This window comes from Symphalangus syndactylus, chromosome 13 (genome assembly GCF_028878055.3).
Source record: "Symphalangus syndactylus isolate Jambi chromosome 13, NHGRI_mSymSyn1-v2.1_pri, whole genome shotgun sequence".
NCBI lineage: Eukaryota > Metazoa > Chordata > Mammalia > Primates > Hylobatidae > Symphalangus > Symphalangus syndactylus.
Genome location: NC_072435.2, coordinates 86,823,366 through 86,847,719, shown reverse-complemented (window position 1 = coordinate 86,847,719; position 24,354 = coordinate 86,823,366). Strand labels below are relative to the sequence as shown.

Sequence of the window (24,354 nt, the reverse complement as noted above, 5' to 3'; positions counted from 1 at the left end):
CACACATACATGGATATTCAACTATTTGCTATGCACTGTGTTGGATCCATTGTACATGTTTTCTTTCTTTCCTCCCAACATCTCTTAAAAACATAATTGTCTTCACATTACAGATGAGAGAACTGAAGATTAGAGAAGCACAATTAATTGTCTAAGGTTTTACTGTCAGTAACAATCAAAGCTGAGATTTAAATGCAAGTATTTAGAATGCAAATTTAATTATGTTTCCAAAATATTACAGCTAATTCTTCACATGCATATTCTATCTTCAAGCAAATGGGTATTACTGATATATATTAAGTACATATATAACATACTGAAGCATATTCTAAGAGATAGAGTAGCCTGTAAACATAGATAAGCAACTGTAAATGGATACACAGTAAGGCATACACAGGTACAGGACTGGCTTTCTTGACTTGACATTATGTATATGCACCAAGTAAAAGAGAGCTGCATTTCAGCCCTTTTCAATGTGGCTCTTATTTGGGTTAGAAGAATGGTGATTATTTTTTATGACAGGAAGGATCAGATCATCTTAATTCATCATCTCCTTTGCATTCACTCTGAATCATTTTTCTATCTTGGCCTACAAATTACTAATGTTTTTTATTGCTTAACAATGCAAAGAATTATCTCATCATCTAAGTTTAACTCTATACTATTTAAGTTAATCAATGTTTGCCATTTGTTAGGCATATGATAGATATTCAGATATTTACTGAGTTTAAACTGTATGACAGATTTTCTCTGAAACTAAGACCACTAGGTCAGTTAAAGTATTCCGTCCAAACCCCACTGTGAATTATACTGCTGATTTTAAATGAGCTTCTATCCAGGCTGTTCAAGCACATGTTTCGTTCAGATCTTTGGCATCTCTGATTTTATTGTACCTTCAGGAATTAGGAAAATCAAGCTGAGTCCTTTAGTTTTATGTTTCCTCTCTATAAGTAGCCTCTACAGTAAATACCAAAGCTTAAAGATTAATAAATCCCTCCATGTACAACAGGATTTATGACAGAAAACTGCAGTATTTTTACTAATTATTACAAATGACAATTGAAAATACTCACTTCTGGCTTTGCACTTTTTATGACTATAAAAGCCACTAGCATAAGGATGCATCTTTTTGGTTAGGCTCATAATCTTAGATTTATCTTCTTCAATTCTGAGAAAATAAGCACTGAGGGGGGTCTGGTTTACATTACTGGGACAAGACAATGGCTCTAATTTGCAATCTTCTATTTTGTTTCTGCTGTTCAAAGACCAATTTCAATTTTAACTTGCCTGTTGTCCCTTTTCTCTTGGTACAAAGCTGTTTTGATTACAGGAGGGGTGGAGGTGGTGGGGGTGAGGTGATGTCAGTGGTGATGGTGGTGGTGGTGTGTGTGTGCTTGTGTTTGTGTGTGTGTGTGTGTGTGTGTAAAAAGGAGCTGGGCTGGTAGAGGAATGGGAGGCAGCATACATAAGCTGTATTTGTTAATCTGCTTATAAACCTAACAGATTTTTCAGCTGAAATTTGGCCAATGTTAATTGTACACACTGAATTCATGCTGGGAAAATCTCTTTGGAAAAAAAAAAAAAAAAAGACAGAGAGCACAGCCGGCCTGTTATGTAAGATGTTTATTTTCATCCAATCCAACCCACCATAGGCAGTACAGAAAATAGGCCAGTGCTTCTGACCAGTGACATCACCTCATCATCAGGAGAAAGCGGGAATGGCTGATCACCATATTGTTAGTAAAGAGGATAATTTCCTTTCACAATTGTTTTTCTTTTGGAAACCTTTATTTCTGGAGATAGTGATCTCATCTCCGTGGGATGTTTATTTCTTCAGACTCTGTAATAACAGTGAAGCTACCTGGATTTCAGTTCTTGTACAATGCACATAAACACTTATTTTCATACTTTTTCTCTAGGTCTCCAAACTTTAAAAGATTGGATCATTTTAGCAGAACATTGACCATCCTAAGAAAATTGTGATGGGAAGAGGAATAATTATTCTGATATTTAACCTTGTGAAGTATTTTATGTAGCCTTTGGTAATTTGCTTTGCAGATTGCCTCCTTTTCTTAGGCTGTGTCACATTATATTTGGGTAGATGGGCATTGTGTTTACTTTATGAATACTAAGAACAAAATGCACAGTTTTTAGAAAGTGTTTTAAGCAGATCATTATCTATGCTATAATATAGACATTTTTGCAATTTATAAGTAGTAAAGTGGGTGAAATTTTGTGGGTGTGTGCATGTAGCTTTTTTTCTAATTCAAAATTAACAGGAAACTAAAAATTGGGTCTTTATTATAGAAGCTAATTCAGCTACTTAGAAAATATGCCACAATAAAATTAACCAATCTGTGATTTGTTTATGACAGATTTGGCTGAATGACTTCTTTCTGTTAAGGGACAATTTGCAGGATTATTCAAATTCACCCACTTTTTAAAATAAATAATTTGCCTATTCTTGTTTCATTCTCCCTCTAGAGGATATCAGTGAGTATTACAATTCAAACATTAAATATGCCAGTAGGTCTAATTTAAATACAGCACGATCCTGAGAACTGTTCCTTGACTTCATTTGTATTCAACTTAACTCAGTTCTGGAAGCCATTATCTTAAGTAGCTCTAAGTTTGCAGCACTTTTTTCCTTTAAACCAAGGCGTCAGCATCTTAAGGAGGTCATTTTTATTTTGTTTTGTTTTGTTTTGTTTTTGTTTTTTTAAACAACAAAATCAAAATCTTAACCCTTGTGAAGAGCAGTACTGAAATGGTTAGAGTTTCAGTTTCTAATATAATGAGCGGTGTGTATTTGTGACTCTAAAAGTCTAATTAGTGTGTTCTGGGATATCCACATTACATCTGCTAGGCAGTCTTTGAGGACACTGGAGGCCATTTAATGTTGTATAAATTAAGTATCACAATAAAAAGTGGTCCAGTAACCTGCAGATATGACAGTCAAATATTAGAATTGGTACAAAAAGATTCATAGACATTCACCTGAAGATGAGCATAGGAAAGGGCTCCTTATCCTGCTTTCAAGAGACATGAATGATTTGATTTGCGAAAGCTGCCTAATCATTCAGAGCCTATCTTCCCTATCAGTAAATAGGAATAATTATATCACCTTCTACTAGTATGAAGACCAAATAAAATCTAGAAAATGCTTAATATGTGACTGACTTGGAGTAAATTATTTTCTCTTCTATTGTAATAAAAATTCTCTGGTTGGAGCTAAGAAGTGAAAATATAAACATTAGCAAAACCTTTCAGGAGATTCCCCTCATTTCTTGATTTATTTTTTTATATGTTCTGTACTTCCAATTTCAGAGTCATGGCATGATTTTATCTTCAAAATGTTGTTACAGGACTCTTGCAGAAATGCCAGTCGTAGGTGGACAGTCTGGAAAAAGAAATCCATGATTCTGTTTCTCAGTGTGGGACTGTGGGGCTATATTTCTTTTTGTTGGGACGTAGAAAGGGAGAAATAGGTAGTCCTTTATGTTTTTACTTAGAAAGAAGTTCAGCATATAAAGTTTAAAAAAGAAAGATCCTATAGAATATAATAATATATTTCTATTTATATTTTAAAAGCCTAAAAATTATTTATGAATCTATTTGCAGGAAGTTGGGATTAGGCAGAAGTTTGGAAAACTTTTTCTTTCTCTGTACGGTTTACATAAAAATATTTTCATAAAGAATATACTTGGTAAAATTTCTTAAGGTGAAAGGTAAATCTTCCATTTCTGAACTCCAGTACCTTAATTTCCCTCTCAAAGACACCCACAGTTTATAGTTCATCATTTTTGTAAGATTTTGCTAGGCAATATATATACACAATGTTTGTTTTCAGTAGGTGTGTTCTATAGTCTTCGTGAACTCTGAATTAGTCACTACTGTACCATTGCTCCTATGGGAAATACAGAGTTAGGTTTCTGAAAGCCTTTGGTCACAACAGTGTCATCATCTGATCTATATGTAACCTTGTTTTGTGTGTTTTTGTGTTTGAAGGCATCTTATTTATGATTCATTAACATTAAACTCACAGCCACTATAGCTCATGCCCAAAGTTTATCACACATATTTTCACTATAAGGCACATTACAGCCTTCTTGTGCTTAGGAACAGTAGGCAGCACTTCAACACTATGCTTGGGGGAAATTTTAAACAGTAAAATCACCAGCAAAAAAGCACAAAAATTAGAAACATTTGGCACTAAATAGACCATGAAAAGGACACTTGTTTATAATATGGAAGCTGAAATAAGAAGGCAGAGCATTGCCTTCTTTAACCTAGAAAGTTCTGCAAGTATTGATTTTGGAGTTATTAATACAAATGTATTTTAGCAAGTAGAAGAACCCATGAATAATGAGGATCAACTGTATATATATGTATGTATTTATATGTATGTGTGTGTGCATATATATATATTCTTTTAATCATACACTAGCAATATATTACATACACTGTTCTGACAGTTGCTTTACAGTATTGCTCAGCAGACTCTGAAGTCAGACTGGGATCAAAACCTGTCATTACTCTTTGCTAGCTGTGTTACCTTGGGCAGCTTACCTAACTTTTCTGTGCTTCTCTTTATTCTTCTATAATATGGGACTTATAAGGGTATTTACTTAATGGAGTTGTCGTGAGGATCAAATTAGTTGATACACAAAAAGCATTTAGAATATATCTGACACATCATAAACATTATGTATTTGCTGCATCATCATTTAAGATATTTGGAGAATATTCCTTATTGACCTATATAGCATGTTCTCACTGTTTTTGAAAACAACATTGTGTTACATCATATGGATACATCATAATTTTTAAACCTGGTGCCCACAGAGTGCATTTATATAGCTTTGTATCTTTTGCTTCAGTGAGAATCATCTAACACATTTTCATGTACACATGTGGAAATCTACCCGTAGGCAAAGGCGTTGTGCAGTTTTAATTGTATATATATTACCACATTTCCCACAGATTTATTATAATAATCATGTATAATTTAAAAAACTATTTACTTTCAATAAAAAGAGAGAAAAGAATGACTCTTAGCTTTTATCTTTCGCTCAAATGCAGATTTTTATGCAATAAATTGAATAAATAATCACATTTACCATGTAAATGATTACAGTGACATTTAATGCCACCTATTTTTTAGGTTTATTAAACACCAAAAAGTTTGCAAATATTTTGCAGACTTTACATCAATTATCTTGCCAGTCCAGAATATTCTATCAGTCCAGTAAGAATATACCATCTCAGTTAAGTAGGAGTACACCTATCATTTCCTCTACTTGATACTTCTCTTTATGTTAGTAACTCCCCAATAATTTCATTTATTACATTGTGTAAAAAAATGAAATAGAAAGCAGAATAACTGATATACCCTCTGCTTTAAAGGCACTAGTATTAGCTGTAGACGCTTGAGAAAAAAAACCAAATCTTGCTCAAAAAGGATTATTTTTAATACAAAGAGCACTAATAACTTCCACAAATTAACTCTAACATTAAGTAGTCTTCTGGCTTCTTCAATATTTCCACCTTGCCGGCATTTGCTTGCCTTCCAAATCACTGAAGGAAAGGCATGATTGAGTTTTTGCTTCCTTTCACAACTTCTTCAGGGCAGATTACATTTCACTTCTTTTATTTCCTTAATTGTTTCTTTCGGAACATTCATTAATCTCTTTACAGGCAATCACAAAGGTGTCAGGAATTCTGATTATGGGCTGTGGCAACAATAACTACAAAGGACTGAGCCGAGGTACATTTTCAACAAGGGGAGGATGTCTTTGGAAGCTCTCTATGGGATTGAAAAAAGGTTCTAGAAAATAGTGTGAGTCACTCTTATTAAGGGAGTCAGGGAGGAGAACAGCTGTGCAAAATTAGTACCAGTATCTTCCTACCTTTCATTTTAAACTTTTCAAAAGATTTTTTCTGGTCACTTCCTCCTGAGAAGGGCAACCTAATCAGACATAATCTTTGCTTTTAGAGGTTACCATGGTGACTGGCCAGGACAGACTGTCTTCTCTCGGCATCATAAACACACATTTTCTATGGTGTTAAATAAGCCTGTATACCATCAGAGTCTTTCTTTGAGTGATAAAACAAATAGGGAACATTGAAATGGTTCACAGCAATCAGAAATGATATTTTCCCATATTGATTTTTTTTCTTTCTTTTTGCCCTTTCTCTATCTGTGCCATGTCTCTTTGAAGTATACATCAAGGCACAATACTTATTGTGGGAAGCAAAATCGAGTGAATCTCTTTTTTTTCATGTGGACCAAGATAGTCAAAGATTTTCCTTACCACTTATGTTCTGCCAAGTGAAAAACAATTTCACTCACCAAGGTTGACAGACAACAGAGACTCATACACAATCAGAAGACAGTACTGTGACTAGGTGAGTATGAGAGCAGTCACTAATTCGTGAGAAGTGGGGCAGAGAGAACAGTGCATATTAATTTTTTAGCTTCTTGAACAGACTTTACTGTTTAGAGCAGTTTTAGTTTCATAGCAAAATTAAGTAGAAAGTACAGAGTTCCCTTATACTCCGTTCCCCTACAGCCTCCCGAACCATCAACATCCCCCACCAGAGTATTACATTTGTTACAATTGGTAAGCCTGCATTAATACATCATTATCACCCAAAGTCCATAGTTTACATTAGCGTTCAAGCTTGGTGCACATTTTATGGGTTTGGACAAATGTATAATGACGTTTCTATCCTTATAGTGTTATATAGAATAGTCTCACAGCCCTAAACATTGTCTGTACTCTGTGTATTCATTCCACCCTCCCACACTAACCTCTGCAAGCACTGATTTTTTTTTTTTTAAATTGTCTCCATAGTTTTGTCTTTCCAGAATGTCATAGAGCTGGGATCATATAGTATGTGGCCTTTTCAGACTGGCTTCTTTCACTTTGTAGTATACATTTAAGGTTTTCATATTTTTAAAGGAAATCTCATGTTCCTTTTCTGTCATGTGACCATTTCATTTTCCAAAGGCTTCTGATCAAGGTTTTGTTAGCAGAAAATGCCAAACACCAACTTCTTCAAAATTTGAAATCAATTTTTCAGGTGGGGGAAAAAAAGAGCTAATGGAAACACACAAAAAAAAATACAGAGAGGAACAAACACATACTACCACCACCACCAAAAGACAAGATGGCAAGAGAAGGACTGACCTAGATTCTGAAACACGTAAGCTTTAGAAAAGCAGATAATGACTGAAGGATGGGGTGAGGTGGGAGCGAAGGGGACCTCTAACAGTGAGTGAAGATGTATGAGAAGAATCCTTGAGCATAAAACTACTTTTAAGCTCTGGACTCTCCAAAGCACACAAATGCTGTCATGCAGGGGTTGAAGAACCAGAATAATCCTCTGTACCCCAACTCCAAATTACCCAGAGAGCAGAAGAAATGTCCAGAGAGTTGTTAATATTGTCTTTGCTGGTAGACTATGACTCAATGCTGGTCTGAAGTATTCTTCAATTACCTGATTTAAATTAATTGCCTTCTCAGTACAGTCAGAGCTCTTTGTTTATGAGTCTTGTGAGCTGATTAATCATTTCAGGTTTTGCGTTACTGTTATTTATGTTCTAGTCTTTCTTCTCCACTAGACTGCAAATTCTTCTAGGACAAGCATCTTATTTTTCTTCAACTTTGTGTTATGCAAAGTATATTACAAACAGGAAAAGTTCAGTAAGCATTGGTTAAATCAAACTGAGCTTGAATCGGTAGGTGTATGGTAGGAGTCCTTCTCCCAACGAAAGGACATTTATGGATGCCAGAGTTCTTTACCAGTTTTATTATAGTCTAGCAAAATGGATGGCTATGATAGACAAAAACGTGGTTAGTAAACATTTTGAAATACTGTCTTTTTCTTACCCCCTAACTCACCATGAGTCTTTCTGAGTTTTGGTTTAAAAAAAAAAAAATCTGAACACTTGGAAGAAGGAATTTGAAAGAATAGATGGGTTTTTTTTGTAATAAACTAGTACACAAAACAACACCCCCCACACACATACACCAAATATCCTTATAAAGAGAACTCTGGGTTGGGGTGGGAGAGAAATGAGAAATGAAATAGAGCAGTCTCTGTGTCCCAAATGCAGAGGAAAAACTGTACATTGCAAGACAACAAGGCCCAGGGAGAAAATGGCCATGAGGCCATAAGGCAGGTGGCCCCCTGTATGCAGTACGGGAAAGGATTTTTATGCCTGAATAGTGGCTCAGAATAGCAGAGAATCTCTGAATCTGAAGGAAACCAGGCAGATGGAGATAATGGATATTCCAGAGAAGATCATCATGCCCAACTGACTAGATAGCAGATTGCTTCCCCTTCCTCCACTTGAATTCCCCAACCACCCTGCCTTGCATAAGATTCTGGAGGGGAAGCTGGAGTTGAACCACAGGAAAGAAATCCTCAAAGCTTATGTGATCAAGGTTCCCATCAGTGGTGGCGTAGGGGCTCTGTGTAAGAAATTAAGTTGAATTACAGAAAATAAACCAAGTTTTATTACTTCAACAATTATATTTGTGAAATGAAATTCATACTTATTTCAGAATTTAGGGGCAGAAATAAGCTCCCACTCCGTAATCTCAACACCTCTAAAATAGAAGAGGGGCAGAGGTAGTTGGGCCAACAGCTTACTGTGAAATAAAAAGAGAAATCATTTGGCAAGATTTCCTGATGTTCTCATTTCCCCTCCTGAAACTCTCAAGTCAATAGAATTTAGGTTATCAGTGTCAAAATATGTGCCCATTTGGAATGAGGTAAAATTGTGTAAGATAAATAAAAATGAATTCTGGATACTCCAATTTGCACATTCATATTTACTTACGAGAGTTGGTATTTTGTTGGAGACAGTTTCTACTTCAATGCAAGTGTTGAGGCCATTATCATAAAAGCCTGAAGTTCAAAGGGGCAGCCATGACATTGTTTTCTCAGGCAACTGCTGTGTCATTCCTTCCATAACTAGACACCAGGATAAGAATACAAACACCACCATTTGGCTTTGATTTTCTTTTTTGGTACCTTTTCCTAAAGACCCAGGAGACTCATACAATGAATACAGAAATTACAAATCCTCTACGTTGTCTTCAAGCACCTTAGCTCAAGCTAACCTCACATTTACTCTCCTCCTGTCTCTTATTTAATAGAGAAAGAGTATGATGAACAATCATGATCCTAACATATGCAAATATGCATATATACACAATATTAGATATAATATAGACATATTCATATGAATTTATATCCATATATATGTAATCAGAGGAAGGAATACTCCTTTGCCTGTAACAGTCTTCCTCTTGTGCTTTCTCTGATCTCCTTCACTCTGACACACATGCATTATCATAGCAAATGAAGCCATCCCTTATCTCCTTTCCTGATAGATTTTCAGACCCAGCCATCTCTTTTTACTGTGTGCTGCAATTGTGGTGAGGAACTTCCATTCCCTAATCATGCTGTGTGATTTCACCTTTTTATATGCAGCTCACTTTACCTGCAGTTTTTTACATCTACTCCATAGCAGCTCTGATGAACACCTGCAACTCAGAAAGGCGAATTAAAGCATCTCCTCTATGCATCCCTTACACTGTATTCCCCCCAACCTGTCAGGTAGAATGGTCCACTTTCCCTTTGTGTCCCACCACACCATACACATTATTCATTTAATCATTCATCAAACACTTATTAAATAATATTTTCTGTGTGCCAGATGCTATGTGAGGTGCTTTCATACTGAGGAAGGAGGTTTATGCTCTTCACAGCCATGCACACTAGTTGCAGCTGTAGTTTAGGTGTGTGTTCTCACTCAATTACATTATAGGTCATTGAAGACTGATATTGTATCTAATTCATTGTTGTGTCCCAAGCACCATATATAAAGCCTAAGACTTAGTAGGTGTTAAATAAGTACGCTGAATTCAAAATTTCCTATTGTCATAAATGATAAAGTAGAATCCCTTAAAAATTCAATTAAAAAATATTTAAATTTTTAAAATGAATGGATGTATATTTGTTTTCAAGAAATACACATGTGAAGAACTAGATTTCCTCACCACCTTTAATCTCTCTGAAGAAACCAGTTAACGCGATAGTTCCACTCTTTTCTCTATCACTAACACAAAGCTATTCAAACATTTATAGAGTTTTTATTGGCATATTTTATTAAAATGCAGCATATATTTTCATGAGGAATATCTGTAGTTTTTTTATAATGTCTGTGGAAAAGTTTTTAATTACATATTTAATCTGCAATATGAAGAAGCCTAAAAACACCATACTCAATGCAGAAGAGGAAATATATATGTGTATGTACATATATACATAGACACAGAAATATGCGTGCATATATATGTTTTTGTATATATGTCTATATCTATATCTGTAGATCTGGGTATCTAAATCTCTTCTAGATCTAGAGTTAGAAATTAAGTTGAATTATAGAAAGTAAACCAAGTTTTATTACTTCAACAATTATATTTGTGGACTGAAATTCATACTTATTTCAGAATTTAGGGGCAGGAATAAGCTCCCACTTTTGAATCTTAATACCTCTAAAATAGAAGAGGGGCAGGTTGAGCCAACAGCTTACTGTGAAATAAAAAGAGAGAAATCTAGTGTATTAGTCAGGGTTCTCTAGAGGGACAGAACTAATGGAATACACACACACACACACGTGTGCACACGCACACATATAAAGGAGAGTTTATTAAGTATTAACTCACACGATCACAAGGTCCCATAATAGGCCGTCTGCAGGCTGAGGAGCAAGGAGAGCCAGTCCGACTTCCAAAACTGAAGAACTTGGAGTCTGATATTTGAGGACGGAAGACATCCAGCACGGGAGAAAGATGTAGGCTAAGAGGATAGGCCAGTCTAGTCTTTTCATGTTTTTCTGCCTGCTTTATATTCTAGCTGTGCTGGTGGCTGATTAGATGGTGCCCACCCAGATAAAGGGTGGGTCTGCCTTTCCCAGCCCATTGACTCAAATGTTAATCTCTATGGCAACACCCTCGCAGATGTACCCAGGATCACTGTTTTGTACCCTTCAATCCAATCAAGTTGACACTCAGCATTAATCATCACATCTAGATCTCTAAATCTATATTTAGATCTAGAGCTATAGATAATTACTATAGGGAAAATAATTATTTTTTAAAAAAATGATAGTTTAAGAAAATAATAGTTACTTATTGAGAGCTATTGCTTAACAGAGTTCTAAACATTTAATATATAGTGTATCTTATAATTCACATAACTTATGAGATTATTCCCATTTTACAGATGAGGAAACTGAAACAAAACGTTAGTAACATGCTCACAGCTGTATGACTTTGTAAATGATAAAGATGGAGTATAAGCCCAGGTAGTCTGAGTCTGACCTCTCAGCAGAATTTAAAACAATGGCCATATGCTCTCAATAACATTCTAAAATAATAGGTTATAAAAGATAAAAATGAGATAATATAAAAAGGGTCAGCTGAACAAGGAGCTGAAAAATTGGCAGATGCTAATAGAAAACTTGACATTTTTTGAGGTAGGGAAATGTTATAAGAACCTTTAAAAGCAGCAGGATTAAAATCAACATTAGAAACATAAACGGTAGAATCAGATTCTCAAAAATACCAAATAAGTGATGTATCAGAGACACAAAACTTAAAAAGAGAAAAAGCTTTCTATAATTTTTTTTTAAAGGTGAAAACATAAGAGAGAATTTTTTAGCTATGATGGCTGGAGAATGGAGAATGCAGACACAGCAGAAAAATACATGGCCTTCATCTCCTGACCAGCTGAACTGAATTTATATAACCAATGCTTAGCTCCATCCCAGTGTAATTTCAATTCTCTGGTCTAAATTTTTGAGATCCCCTGAGTAGTTCTGCAAAATAATTTGTTGGAAAATATTTATTTTGCAGTACAAAATGTAAGTTATGGTAGAGTCTAAAATGGGAACTTAAAACATATATAAAATGTATTGTTGTATACTTGTAGAAGAGTCATTTGTTTTAGGTACAGATTTCTAGATATGACATGTATATAGAAGAAATATGTGCCAGTTACTGTCCTAAAAGCTTTAAATGCATTATCTCATTAAAACTTCACAAAACCAGCCTGGCGCAGTGGCTCACGCCTGTAATCCCAGCACTTTGGGAGGCCAAGGTAGGGGGATCATGAAGTCAGCAGATCGAGACCACCCTGGCTAACACGATGAAACCCAATCTCTACTAAAAATACAAAAATTAGCTGCGTGTGGTGGCACATGCCTGTAGTCCCAGCTACTCAGGAGGCTGAGGCAAGAGAATCCCTTGAACCTGGGAGGCAGAGGTTGCAGTGAGCCGAGATCGCGCCACTGCACTCCAGCCTGGGCGACAGAGCGAGACTCTGTCTCAAAAAAAAAAAAAAAACTTCACAGAACTACCCTTCATTTATGGATGGAAATACTGAGAATAGAAAGGGTAAGTACAATTAGTAAACAGTCAAGAATCAAAATAATCCCTTGGATGGTAGACTGAGAAATCAAAGGTATCAGGTAGATTCTGAAGTCTGCCTTTTAAACACTAGATTAAGATCAATATTCTAATTCTGTCTCCATTTGGCAAACAGTAACAATACTTAGTATAGGCAAAGTGTCTTGTGGCTTTCATAGCACTTTCTCATATTTTGTCTAATTTTATACTCATACCCTTCAAGGGAAAAACTAATGCTATTACTATTTTATAAATAAGGAAACTGAGGCTCACAGAAGTTTAGATGACCTTCCTGAGGTTCAATATCTTGTGAAGGGTTAGAGCGATCAAGCCCAGGTCTCCTGATAGGTAAAATATCATGCTATGCTTTATGTAACCAGTGTCTTTTGTAATAATTCGCTAAGAGTTTTCTCAGTAGCTTAAATAAAATTAGCACGTTATGTTAGAAGGGGTTTTTGAAACTATGCCAGAAGAGTGATGAGTCAATGATGATCTGATTGATACAACCACATTGCTACAATGCCAGTTCATTCTACAGCAAAAAAACAGTTTTGAAAATTCAATCTTGGGACCATTGTCATGTGATCCAACCTCAGGAACTCTTGAGAGTAGTACTTTCTTTAAACCTACTTCATCTGAACCAGCTGGGGAGAATTCAGTTTCCACCATGACCCATATTGACATAAGTCACCTAAAATTTACAACCATTATGTCCAATGGTCAGGGGGAGATAACTGCTTTTTAATATTTTGTCAAGGGGATTATTTATAAGTTTCAAGGTGGGAAGGAAGGAAGGTGGGAGGGAGGGAGGGAAGGGAGGTGGAAAGGAAGAAGGTGGGGAAGAAGGATGATAAGAAGGAAGGAAGAAGGGAAGGAGGAAGAAAGAAAGGAGAGAAGTGAAGGAGGGGAGGAGGGAGAAAAAGAGGGAGGAAAGGAGAAAGGGAGGGAAAGAAGGTGGAGGAAAGAGGAATGGAAAAAAAGGAAAGAACCCAATTTCCTACCTCAGCGTGATCACTGTGAAACTGGAGGTTTTAAAGCATTTCTTCATGCCCTTTCTCTAGAGGGAAAATCATACACACAGGGAGACTTTAAATAGAAGCAGGTGATTGTTCCCTTTAGTCCCTGTGGGAACTCCTCTCTTACTCCAAAAGAACTCTTTTATTTTGCAGCTCAAAATTATTTTTTTTCAGTTCTATTTGCAAATTTGAAACGTTAGGATTGTTTTCCAGTAAACTGTTTTATAAACATAATAACGCACTCTAGTGTCTGTGCTGGCCAGCCAACATTTGCACACCTTCAGTCTACTGAGGCTCTCATCTGTTCTTCAGTCCTCGATTTGCTTCAAGCCTGTTTTGTGTTGGCTGCTGAATATACAAAGTTGTATGTTATTAATTTCATGGCTTATTTTGAAACTTGCCCCTGAGACCATCTCTTCAACGGCCCTTCAGCCTGAGATACAAAGCTTTCAGTCTCTAAATTTTTCTATCAAAATAATTTATATTATCATAACTTTCTTCACTTTCCTTCCAGAATAATACCATCTATTTTGAGTTTTTATTTGACTTGCGTAGCCAAAGGATTCTGGACCAAAGTAATTAAATGAAGCAAATGAGACAGTTATTGATGGCAATGTGTTATTGAGTGAATGGGGGCATTTTAGAGGTAAGGTTTTTTTTTTTTTCTTTTCCCAAAAGTAACACATTGCCATCTGTTCCCATTTCACACAAATCAGTACTAAGGGAACAAGATAAAAGAGAAAACTGGGTCAACATTTACATTTCAAGTCAGGTTAGATTTTGCTTTGTCAGTTTTTTTAGCCTGGAAATCTAAAGGTTAAAAGATGATTTCGGACGCGTGATAAGCAAGACAGAAAATGGATTTCTTTGGGTAGCCCCAAGAAACTGTGAGACCAAAATAGAGGCAAGAAAAATTATAGGAAAGAAGTAATGTTTCGTGTGATCTAGGTCTTTCCTTAAATTTATGAGACCAAAAGGATGACAAAACTAACTTTAACTTGTCATTGTAAGATCTCTGTGTTCAAACAGCTCTTATTTTTGAACTGTTCTTGGCCCAGATGTGTGCCTCTAGGTTACATAGTAGCCTGTAGGGTTTTCCCTGTGACTAATGGTGTAGAAATATCTAGTACTTAAAAAGAGAAATCTCAAAGCACATAACAATGCTGAAAATAAAACATGCTATCTTTACATTCCTTTCCTGTATCAAAGACTTAACGTTTGAGAGAAATCATACAGTGACTGAATTGTGGACTTTGTGGTCAAGAAAGACCAAGGAAACTAGAAAATCACTTTAATCCCACACGAGTATCTTGAAAGTTTCTGAACCAGAACAAATTCTTCCTGCTGACTCAGCTCTGTGTGGGGGGTGGGGGGTGTGTGGGTGTGACTGTGTGTGTGTGTGTTTGTGTGTGTGTGTGTGTGTGTGGATGCTTTGGGAATGGCATTATGATAGAATTCCTTTTTTTGTTGTTGCTTATTCTTAGTTAGGCCTAATGCATATCTAAGTATTAGAAAATATCCCCTTTCTTCATTCTGTAAATTTTATTTTTATATGTTAAAAATTATTTGGTCTGGTAATCTTTATGTTTCATTTTATTTTTAGAAATTTCTTCTTCATGGCCCAAACCTATTTAAATGTTTTGCTAGCACTCTTCTGATGACATTTGGTATAGATTTTGGCAAATCAACAATATAAAATTTACTGTCAGCTTTATATAATCCACTTCCCTGCTAAAATTCTTCTTTGTCTTTTCATTGCCCTTCATGTTAAATATTAATTTGTTACCTTAATATGAAAGCTCTATATTGTCAGCCTCTTAAAATTTTCTCCATCTTAGGATTTTCTTCCTAATTTTAACAAAGCATGTATTCTTCAGTTGTTGGGTATTGTATTCTAAAAATGTCAAATAGGTCGATTGTTTAATAGGGTTGTATCTTTACTGGTATTTTGACCCATTTCTTCTACAAATTACTGACGGAGAGTTATTAAAATCTTCAACTACGACTTTTTTTCTGTTTGTTTTTCTACCTATTTTAAAGCTTTTTTATTAGGTGCTTGCATAGTTAAGGTTTTTGTAGCTTCTTGAAAAATTTACACTTTTATTATTATTAAATATCTCTTTTTGTCTCTAGTAATAGTATTTTTTGGTCATAAAGTCTACTTTGTGTGATGTTAATTTAGCTATATCAGCTTTCTTGTGCTTAGTATTACATCATTTTAACCTATTTGTAGCTTATGTTTAAAATGTGTTTCTAGAAAGTGACATAAATTGAGTCTGGTTCTTTCATCCATTTTGGATTAAAAAATTGAATATTTAATCCAATTACATTTTTAATGTTTAATTTATTTTCACTATTGTATTTTGAAATATTTTTAGATCTACATAAAAGTTACAGCACTCATACAGAGAGTTCACATATAACCTATACCCTGATACCCTTGTGTTAACTTACACAACCATTGTATAATTATCAAAACCAGAAAATTGGTAGAATACTAAATAAATTTAGTAAACCATAAGCCTTACTTGAATTTCACCAGTTTTCTGCCTAATGTTTCTTTTATCCTTTTAGAATCAAATTTAAGATCTCATAATGCATTTAATTATTGTGGCTCCTTTGTCTCTTTCAATCACTAAGTTTGTAAATGTTTTCTTATCTTTCATGGCCTTGACACTTTTGATGAGCTCTAATAAGTCATTTTGTTGAATATTTGGATTTGTCTGATGTTTTGTCATGATCATATGGAGATTATGCATTTTTTGGCAAGGATACCACAGAAGTGTTGTCTTTTTGTCAGTATGCTATACCAGGGAGCACAATATTTTGATGTGCCTCATTGCTGGTGTGTTAACCTTGATTGTCTGGCATAGGTGGTATCTGCTGAGTTTCACCACTATAAAGTTACTGTATTTCTCTTTATAATTGATAAATATCTTTGGAAAGCCACTTCAAGATTATGCCAACATACTGTTTCTCTTCAAAATTTTGCCCTTTGATATTGACATCCATTGGTGGATAGCATATTTTGAACTTGTAAATATTGCATTGACACATGTATTGGGAAAGATGTGGAACTGCTCACTTTGAGTGAGGCCAGGGAAGAAAGACCACTTTAACAGATATGAGGAACTATGCCACATGAGGCATATAACCTAGCAGTGCCATGGTTAGCAGCATCTGTGGGAAAGAAAGATGCCAAATGGAGCCCCTGGCAAGCCTAGTAGGAGAATCACAGCACAGACCTCTGAGATTATGGAACTAGGCCTTGCCATCTGGAGAAAAGAATTTATGTATCATTTTAAAAGCAGCTCATGACATGCTACAATGCCATGATTAAAAACAAAAATGTCTGACTGTGGAAACTCAAGTAACCTTCATGTACTGACTAAGACCAACCAAGATATAAGGTGAAGTAGGCTAATCAGCAATTTATCTTAAGATGGCTATTATACATGAAGGATTAGAATTGAACATGCTAGAGATTACAGTAATCTTCACAAAAAGATGACCCACGTAGTTATGCTGTCAACTGTATGACACCACTCTTTCAGCTCATTCCTGTGGCTTCATGAGCTATCAGCTGAGAGAGGAAGAAAAGGCCCAAACTGAGCTCATGAAAGGGCCAACTTAAAATATTATTGCAAGATGGAATTTTGTTTTTCTGCAACAAAGTTCCAGGCCAGGATGGTCCTGGAGGATAGTGATGGAGGAAAATCCTATCAACTGGGAGAGTATTGGAAAGTACATCTGGTCATTCACTTAATGTGGAGAAAGAAGTGGCCTTAAGTAAGGGTATACATAAACTCATGAGCAATAAATAACTTAGCTCCCTGTTGAAGAGCCTATAATGAGTGAAATTAGAAGTTCAAGGAGGGGAAAAATTTATATGGACTTATGGAAATGAACAGAAAGTATTAGCATCACTCTAATACTTCTTAATGCCGTTGTAGAAGAGGCACTAAGCAACCAAGTGGAGAGAATGACTTCACTTGTTGATATCAGCTGGATTCTGTCCTCAGCCATCTCAATGCTAGCAAAATAGGTTCATGAATATTGTTCTCATTATGGTAGAGACAGAGGCTATTCCTTGACTCAACAGCTTGGGCTCCCTCTCACCAGCACTGGCCTAACTCTTGCTTCCAATGCAGGTCTGATCTTCCAGGAACAGAAAGTGAAACTGAACCCCAAATGGGGTAACATGCTTTGAGGAAAGCAGCCAACCATATATTGGCAATTAGATTACATCACATCTCTTGCACCCTAAAAATCACAACATACCTATTTCTGCTATAACGAATTACCACAAATGTAAGGCTTAAAACAGCACACATTTATTTTCTTAGAATATTGAGGTCAGAAATTGAACATAAATCTCACTGGGCTAAAATAATAAAGAATGAGCTGTGCCCTCTGGAGGCTCTAGGGGAGATTTCCTTTCCTTGTCTTTTCCAGCTTCTAGAGAATGCCTGCATTCCTTGCCCCATACTTCAAAGTGAACGGTGATCCCATCATCTACTTGCACAGTCACATATTCTTCTCAGACTCTCACTCTACTGCCTTGCTCTTTCATCTTTTAAGGATCCTTGTACTACATTGTGCCCATCTGAATAATCCTGAATAATCTCCTTGGTTTAAAAATATTGACTTAATTACATCTGCAGAGTCCATTTTGTCATATTAAAAAAAAACATATTCACAAGTTCTGGGGATTAAGACATAGATATCTTGGGTGGAAACATTATTCTTCCTGTGATAACAGGATTGACATATATTCCATGTACAGATTTTCCTTTCTTGCCTGCGATACTTAAGATAGTACCACTACAGAAGGACTCAGAGTAACTGATCCATTGACATGGGATTCTGCATGACATTGTTTCAAATCAAGGTACCCACTTTACTATCCAGAAACTACTGATCTGATAGAGTGATGAAATGACCTTTTTTTTTTTTTTTTCTTTTTCGAGATGGAGTTTTGCTCTTGTCGCCCAGGGTAGAGTGCAATGGCGCGATCTCGGCTCACTGCAACCTCTGCCTTTCAGGTTCAAGTGATTCTCATGCCTCAGCTTCCTGAGTAGCTGGGATTACAAGCATGCGCCACCGTGCTTGGCTAATTTTTGTATTTTACTAGAGACGGAGTTTCACCACGTTGGCCAGGCTGGTCTTGAACTCCTGACCTCAGGTGATCTGCCCACCTTGGCCTCCCAAAGTGCTGGGATGACAGAAATGACCTCTTGAAAGAGCAGCTGAAACTCCAATTTGGAGATGAAAAAGTGCAAAGATGAGACTGTACCTTTCATAGAGCAGAACACAACTTAACAGCTAGTATATGGTGCTACATCATTAATAGATAGACAGGTCTGGGAATTAAGGAAGTGGCAGCACTCACCATCACTTTCTCTCCCTGGTAATTTAAGTACTATGGGTCTAGAATTTTTGGTTCCCAAAGTAAAGAGGGTTCCACCAAGTGACACACTAACTTGAGTTTAGCTAAGTTCAAAACTATGACTATTTCCGGTACTTTGGGATCGTTGTGTCAGTGGACTAGGAACCAAAGAAAGGAGTTACCATACTAGCATAAGGTAACTATTATCACCATGGGAAGTAGAGGTGTTGCTTTATAAAGAGGACAATAGGAGCATCTATAGCACTTAAGTGATCCATTGGTAGGCTCATGGTACATCTAGGCCCAGTTATAATTTTAAATGTACAAGTATATCAATCATGTCATTTTAGAGCATGGTAAACAGGCACTCAAGTCTCTCAGGAATGAGGGCTTAAGTAAAACCCAGCAGGCAAGGCACCCAGACAAACAGATGTGCTAGCTGAGGACGAGGGGAATCTAAAATAAGAGATGGAGAAAGAACATGATGAGTTATTAGTTATGGCCTCAGTTTCATCTGTAGCAGTCAGGTTTGTAGTTTATCCCAGTAGCTCTCTAGAAAAATCTCCAAGAAATTGTAACCAACAAATATCACAAAGAAGCTGTGTCTGGATGGAGTGAACTTAAAGTGAAGGTGCTTCTGAGTGTTGGAAAGGGATCTTGAAAATAATTCTGAGTGGTGCAAGTGGTAAATTAGAATTGATGCTGTTGGTGCCTCACCCTGATTCCTTTTTAATAGCCACTGCCCCCATTTCTTACTGTTGTGTTCATCAGCTCGCAGCTGTCCCTTTTACTAGAGATTTGTCTTTAGCCAAATGGGAGTTACTTTGCCTGGGAGGCAGTGCTGTCCACTGATAAATTCCTAGACGCAGAACTTGGCCCATAATTAACTGGCATGGGATATAAAAGACGGACCTCCTTCTCTCAAAGTAGGAAGAATTCTGGATCCAATCTTTGTCCTCAAACTTGCCCATGTGATCAGACTGAAATTAGTCTCCATCTGAGACTATGCCCTTGCTTTATTTGCCCCCAGTTCTATTCTGCTTCCATCATTACTTTTTCTTGAAAGAGGTCCCCAATAAATTACTTAAATCTTAAATAAGAATTTTCATTTTAGCTTCTGTTTCTAGGGAACCTGAAGGAAGACATTCACTATCAGATCATCTATTTAAAAATATGCATATGTTTATATGCATACACATATGTTATACAAGGTATGTTTATATATCTTGTGTTCTCTACTTGCCCACTTACTGATTCTTGCAGGCAAGATATGTTCTTCCTTATCTTTGTAGTTTTTTAGTCCTTTGCATAATACTAGGAGCATAGTTGGTCTTCAATAAACATTTCTGGATGTAAAGGCAGAAATTAGATAACCATGTGAAGATCTTTTTTTATTATTATACTTCAAGTTCTGGGATACGTGGGCAGAATATTCAGGGTTACATGGGTATACATGTGCCATGGTGGTTTGCTGCACCCATCAACCTGTCATCTACATTAGGTATTTCTCCTAATGCTATCCCTCCCCTAGCCTCCTACCCCCCAACAAGCCTCAGTGTGTGATGTTCCCCTCCCTGTGTCCATGTGTTCTCACTGTTCAACTCCTACCTATGAGTGAGAATATGCAGTGTTTGTTTTTCGGTTCCTGTGTTGGTTTGCTGAGAATGATGGTTTCCAGCTTCATCCATGTCCTTACAAAGGACAAGAACTCATCCTCTTTTATGGTGGCTTAGTATTCCATGTTGTATATGTGCCATCTTTTCTTTATCCAGTCTAACATTGATGGGTATTTGGGTTGATTCCACATCTTTGCTATTGTGAATAGTGCTACAGTAAACATACGTGTGCATATGTCTTTGTAGTAGAATGATTTAAAGTCCTTTGCATATATACCCAGAAATGGGATTGCTGGGTCAAATGGTATTTCTGGTTCTAGATCCTTGAGGAATCGCCACACTGTCTTCCACAATGGTTGAACTAATTTACACTTCCACTAACAGTGTAAAAGCATTCCTGTTTCTCCACATCCTCTCCAGTATCTGTTGTTTCCTGACTTATTAATGATCGCCATTCTAACTGGGATGAGATGGTATCTCATTGTGGTTCTGATTTGCATTTCTGTAGTGACCAGTGATGATGAGCTTTTTTACATATGTTTGTTCACCACATAAATGTCTTCTTTTGAGAAGTGTCTGCTCATATCCTTCACTCATTTTGATGGGGTTGTTTGTTTTTTCTTGTAAATTTAAGTTTCTTGTAGATTCTGGATATTAGCCCTTTGTCAGATGGATAGATTGCCAAAATTTTCTCCCATTTTGTAGATTGCCTGTTCACTCAGATGATAGTTTCTTTTGCTGTGCAGAAGCTCTTTAGTTTAATTAGATCCCATTTGTCAATTTTGGCTTTTGTTGCCATTACTTTTGGTGTTTTAGTCATGAAGTCTTTGCCCATGCCTATGTCCTGAATGGTTTTGCCAAGGTTTTCTTCTAGGGTTTTTATGGCTTTAAGTCTTATGTTTAAATCTTTAATCCATCTTGAGTTAATTTTTGTATAAGATGTAAGGAAGGGGTCCAGTTTCAGTTTTCTGCATATGGCTGGCCAGTTTTCCCAACACCATTTATTAAATAGGAAATCTTTTCCCCATTGCTTGTTTTTGTCAGGTTTGTCAAAGATTAGATGGTTCTAGATGTGTGGTGTTATTTCTGAGGCCTCTGTTCTGTTCCATTGGTCTATATTTCTGTTTTGGTACCAGTACCATGCTGTTTTGGTTACTGTAGCCTTGTAGTATAGTTTGAGATCAGGTAGTGTGATGCCTCCAGCTTTGTTCTTTTTGCTTAGGATTGTCTTGGCTATATGGGCTCTTTTTTGGTTCTATATGAAATTTAAAGTAGTTTTTTCTAATTCTGTGAAGAAAGTCAATGGTAGCTTGATGGAGATAGCATTGAATCTGTAAATTATTTTGGGCAGTATGGCCATTTTCTTGATATCGATTCTTCCTATCCATAAGCATGGAATGTTTTTCTATTTGTTTGTGTCCTCTCTTATTTCTTTGAGCAGTAGTTTGTAGTTCTCCTTGAAGAGGTCTTTCACATCCTTTTTAAATTGTATTCCTAGGTATTTTATTCTGTTTGTAGCAATTGTGAATGGGAGTTCACTCATGATTTGGCTCTCTGTTTGTCTATTAATGGTGTATAGGAATGCTTGTGATTTTTGCACATTGATTTTGTATCCTGAGATTTTACTGAAGCTGCTTATCAGCTTAAGGAGATTTTGGGCTGAGACAATGGGGTTTTCTAAATATACAATCATGTCATCTGCAGAGACAGTTTGACTTCCTCTCTTCTAATTTGAATGCACTTTATTAGTTTCTCTTGCCTGATTGCCCTGGCCAGAACTTCCAATATTATGTTGAATAGGAGTGGTGAGAGAGGGCATCCTTGTCTTGTGCCAGTTTTCAAGGGGAATGCTTCCAGCTTCTGCCCATTCAGTATGATATTGGCTGTGGGTTTGTCATAAATAGCTCTTATTGTTTTGAGATATGTTCCATCAATACCTAGTTTATTAAGAGGTTTTAGCATGAAGGGTTGTTGAATTTTATCAAAGGCCATTTCTGCATCTATTGAGATAATCATGTGGTTCTTGTCACTGGTTCTGTTTATTTGATGGATTACATTTATTTATTTCTGTATGTCAAACCAGTCTTGCATTCCAGAGATGAAGCCAACTTGACCATGGTGGATAAGCTTTTTGATGTGCTGCTGGATTTGGTTTGCCATTATTTTATTGAGGATTTTCACATCGATGTTCATCAGGGATATTGGCCTGCAATTTTCTTTTTTTGTTGTGTCTCTGCCAGGTTTTGCTATCAGGATGATGCTGGCCTCATTAAATGAGTTAGGGAGGAGTCCCTCTTCTTCTGTTGTTTGGAATAGTTTCAGAAAGCATGTTACTAGCTCCTCTTTATACCTCTGGTGGAATTCAGCTGTGAATCTCTCTGGTCTTGGGTGTTTTGTTTTGTTTTGTTTTGTTTGTTTTGTTTTTCTGGTTGGTAGGCTATTACTGCCTCAATTTCAGAACTTGTTATTGTTCTATTCAGGGATTTGACTTTTTCCTGGTTTAGTCTTGGGAGGGTGCATGTGTCCAGGAATTTATCCATTGCTTCTAGATTTTCTAGTTTTTATTTGCGTAGAGGTGTTTATAGTATTCTCTGATGGTAATTAGTATTTCTGTGGGATCAGTGGTGATATTCCTTTTATCATTTTTTATTGTGCCTATTTGATTCTTCTCACTTTTCTTCTTTATTAGTTTGGTTAGTGGTCTATTTATTTTGTTAATCTTTTCAAGAAACCAGCTCCTGGATTCATTGATTTTTTGAAAGGTTTTTCGTGTCTCTATCTCCTTCAATTCTGCTCTGATCTTAATTATTCCTTGTCTTCTGCCATTCCTTGTCTTTTGAATTTGTTTACTCTTGCTTCTCCAGTTCTTTTAATTGTGATGTTAGGTTGTCAATTTTAGATCTTTCCTGCTTTCTCCTGTGGGCATTTTAGTGCTATAAATCTCCCTCTAAATGCTGCTTTGGCTGTTTCCCAGAGATTCTGGTATTTGTGTCTTTGTTCTCACTGATTTCAAAGAGCTTATTTATTTCTGCCTTAATTTCTTTATTTACTCAGTAGTCATTCAGAAGCAGGTAGTTCAGTATCCACATAGTTGCATGGTTTTGAGTGGGTTTCTTAATCTTGAGTTCTAATTTGATTGCACTGTTGTCTGAGAGACTGTTTGTTATGATTTCCATTCTTTTGCATTTGCTAAAGAGTGTTTTACTTCCAATTATGTGGTCAATTTTAGAATAAGTGAGATGTGGTGCTGAGAAAAATGTATATTCTGTTGATTTGGGGTGGAGAGTTCTGTAGATGTCTATTAGATCTGCTTGGTCCAAAGCTGAGTTCAAGCCCTGGATATCCTTGTTAATTTTCTGTCTTGTTGATCTGTCTAATGACAGTGGAGTGTTAAAGACTCTCACTATTATTGTGTGGGAGTCTAAATCTCTTTGTATATCTCTAAGAACTTGCTCTATGAATCTGGATGCTCCTGTATTGGGTGCATATGTATTTAGGATAGTTACCACTTCTTGTTGCATTGATCCCTTTACCATTACGTAATGTTCTTCTTTGTCTTTTTTTATTCTTGTTGGTTTAAAGTCTGTTTTATCAGAGACTAAGATTGCAACTCCTGCTTTTTTTTGCTTTCCATTTTCTTGGTGAATATTCCTCCATCCCTTTATTTTTGAACCTATATGTGTCTTTGCATGTGAGATGGGTCTCCTGAATACAGCACACCGATGGGTCTTGACTCTTTATCCAATTCGCCAGTCTGTGTCTTTTAACTGGGGCATTTAGCCCATTTCCACTCAAGGTTAATATTGTTATCTGTGAATCTGATCAGGTCATTATAATGCTAGCTG

General features: G+C 36.3%; 2 long non-coding RNA genes across 2 annotated transcripts in view; one reads left to right on the top strand and one right to left on the bottom strand.

Moving 5' to 3' along the window:
- LOC134732155 (uncharacterized) overlaps positions 1-24,354 on the bottom strand; it is a 114,860-nt gene that overhangs the window by 82,256 nt on the left and 8,250 nt on the right. Inside the window, exon 2 of the long non-coding RNA XR_010115037.1 lies at positions 8,852-8,985. This is a non-coding gene — a long non-coding RNA (uncharacterized lncRNA). The remainder of the gene's footprint in view (positions 1-8,851; positions 8,986-24,354) is intronic.
- LOC134732154 (uncharacterized) overlaps positions 6,132-24,354 on the top strand; it is an 89,699-nt gene continuing 71,476 nt past the window's right edge. The window contains exons 1-2 of the long non-coding RNA XR_010115036.1: positions 6,132-6,408; positions 7,087-7,209. This is a non-coding gene — a long non-coding RNA (uncharacterized lncRNA). The remainder of the gene's footprint in view (positions 6,409-7,086; positions 7,210-24,354) is intronic.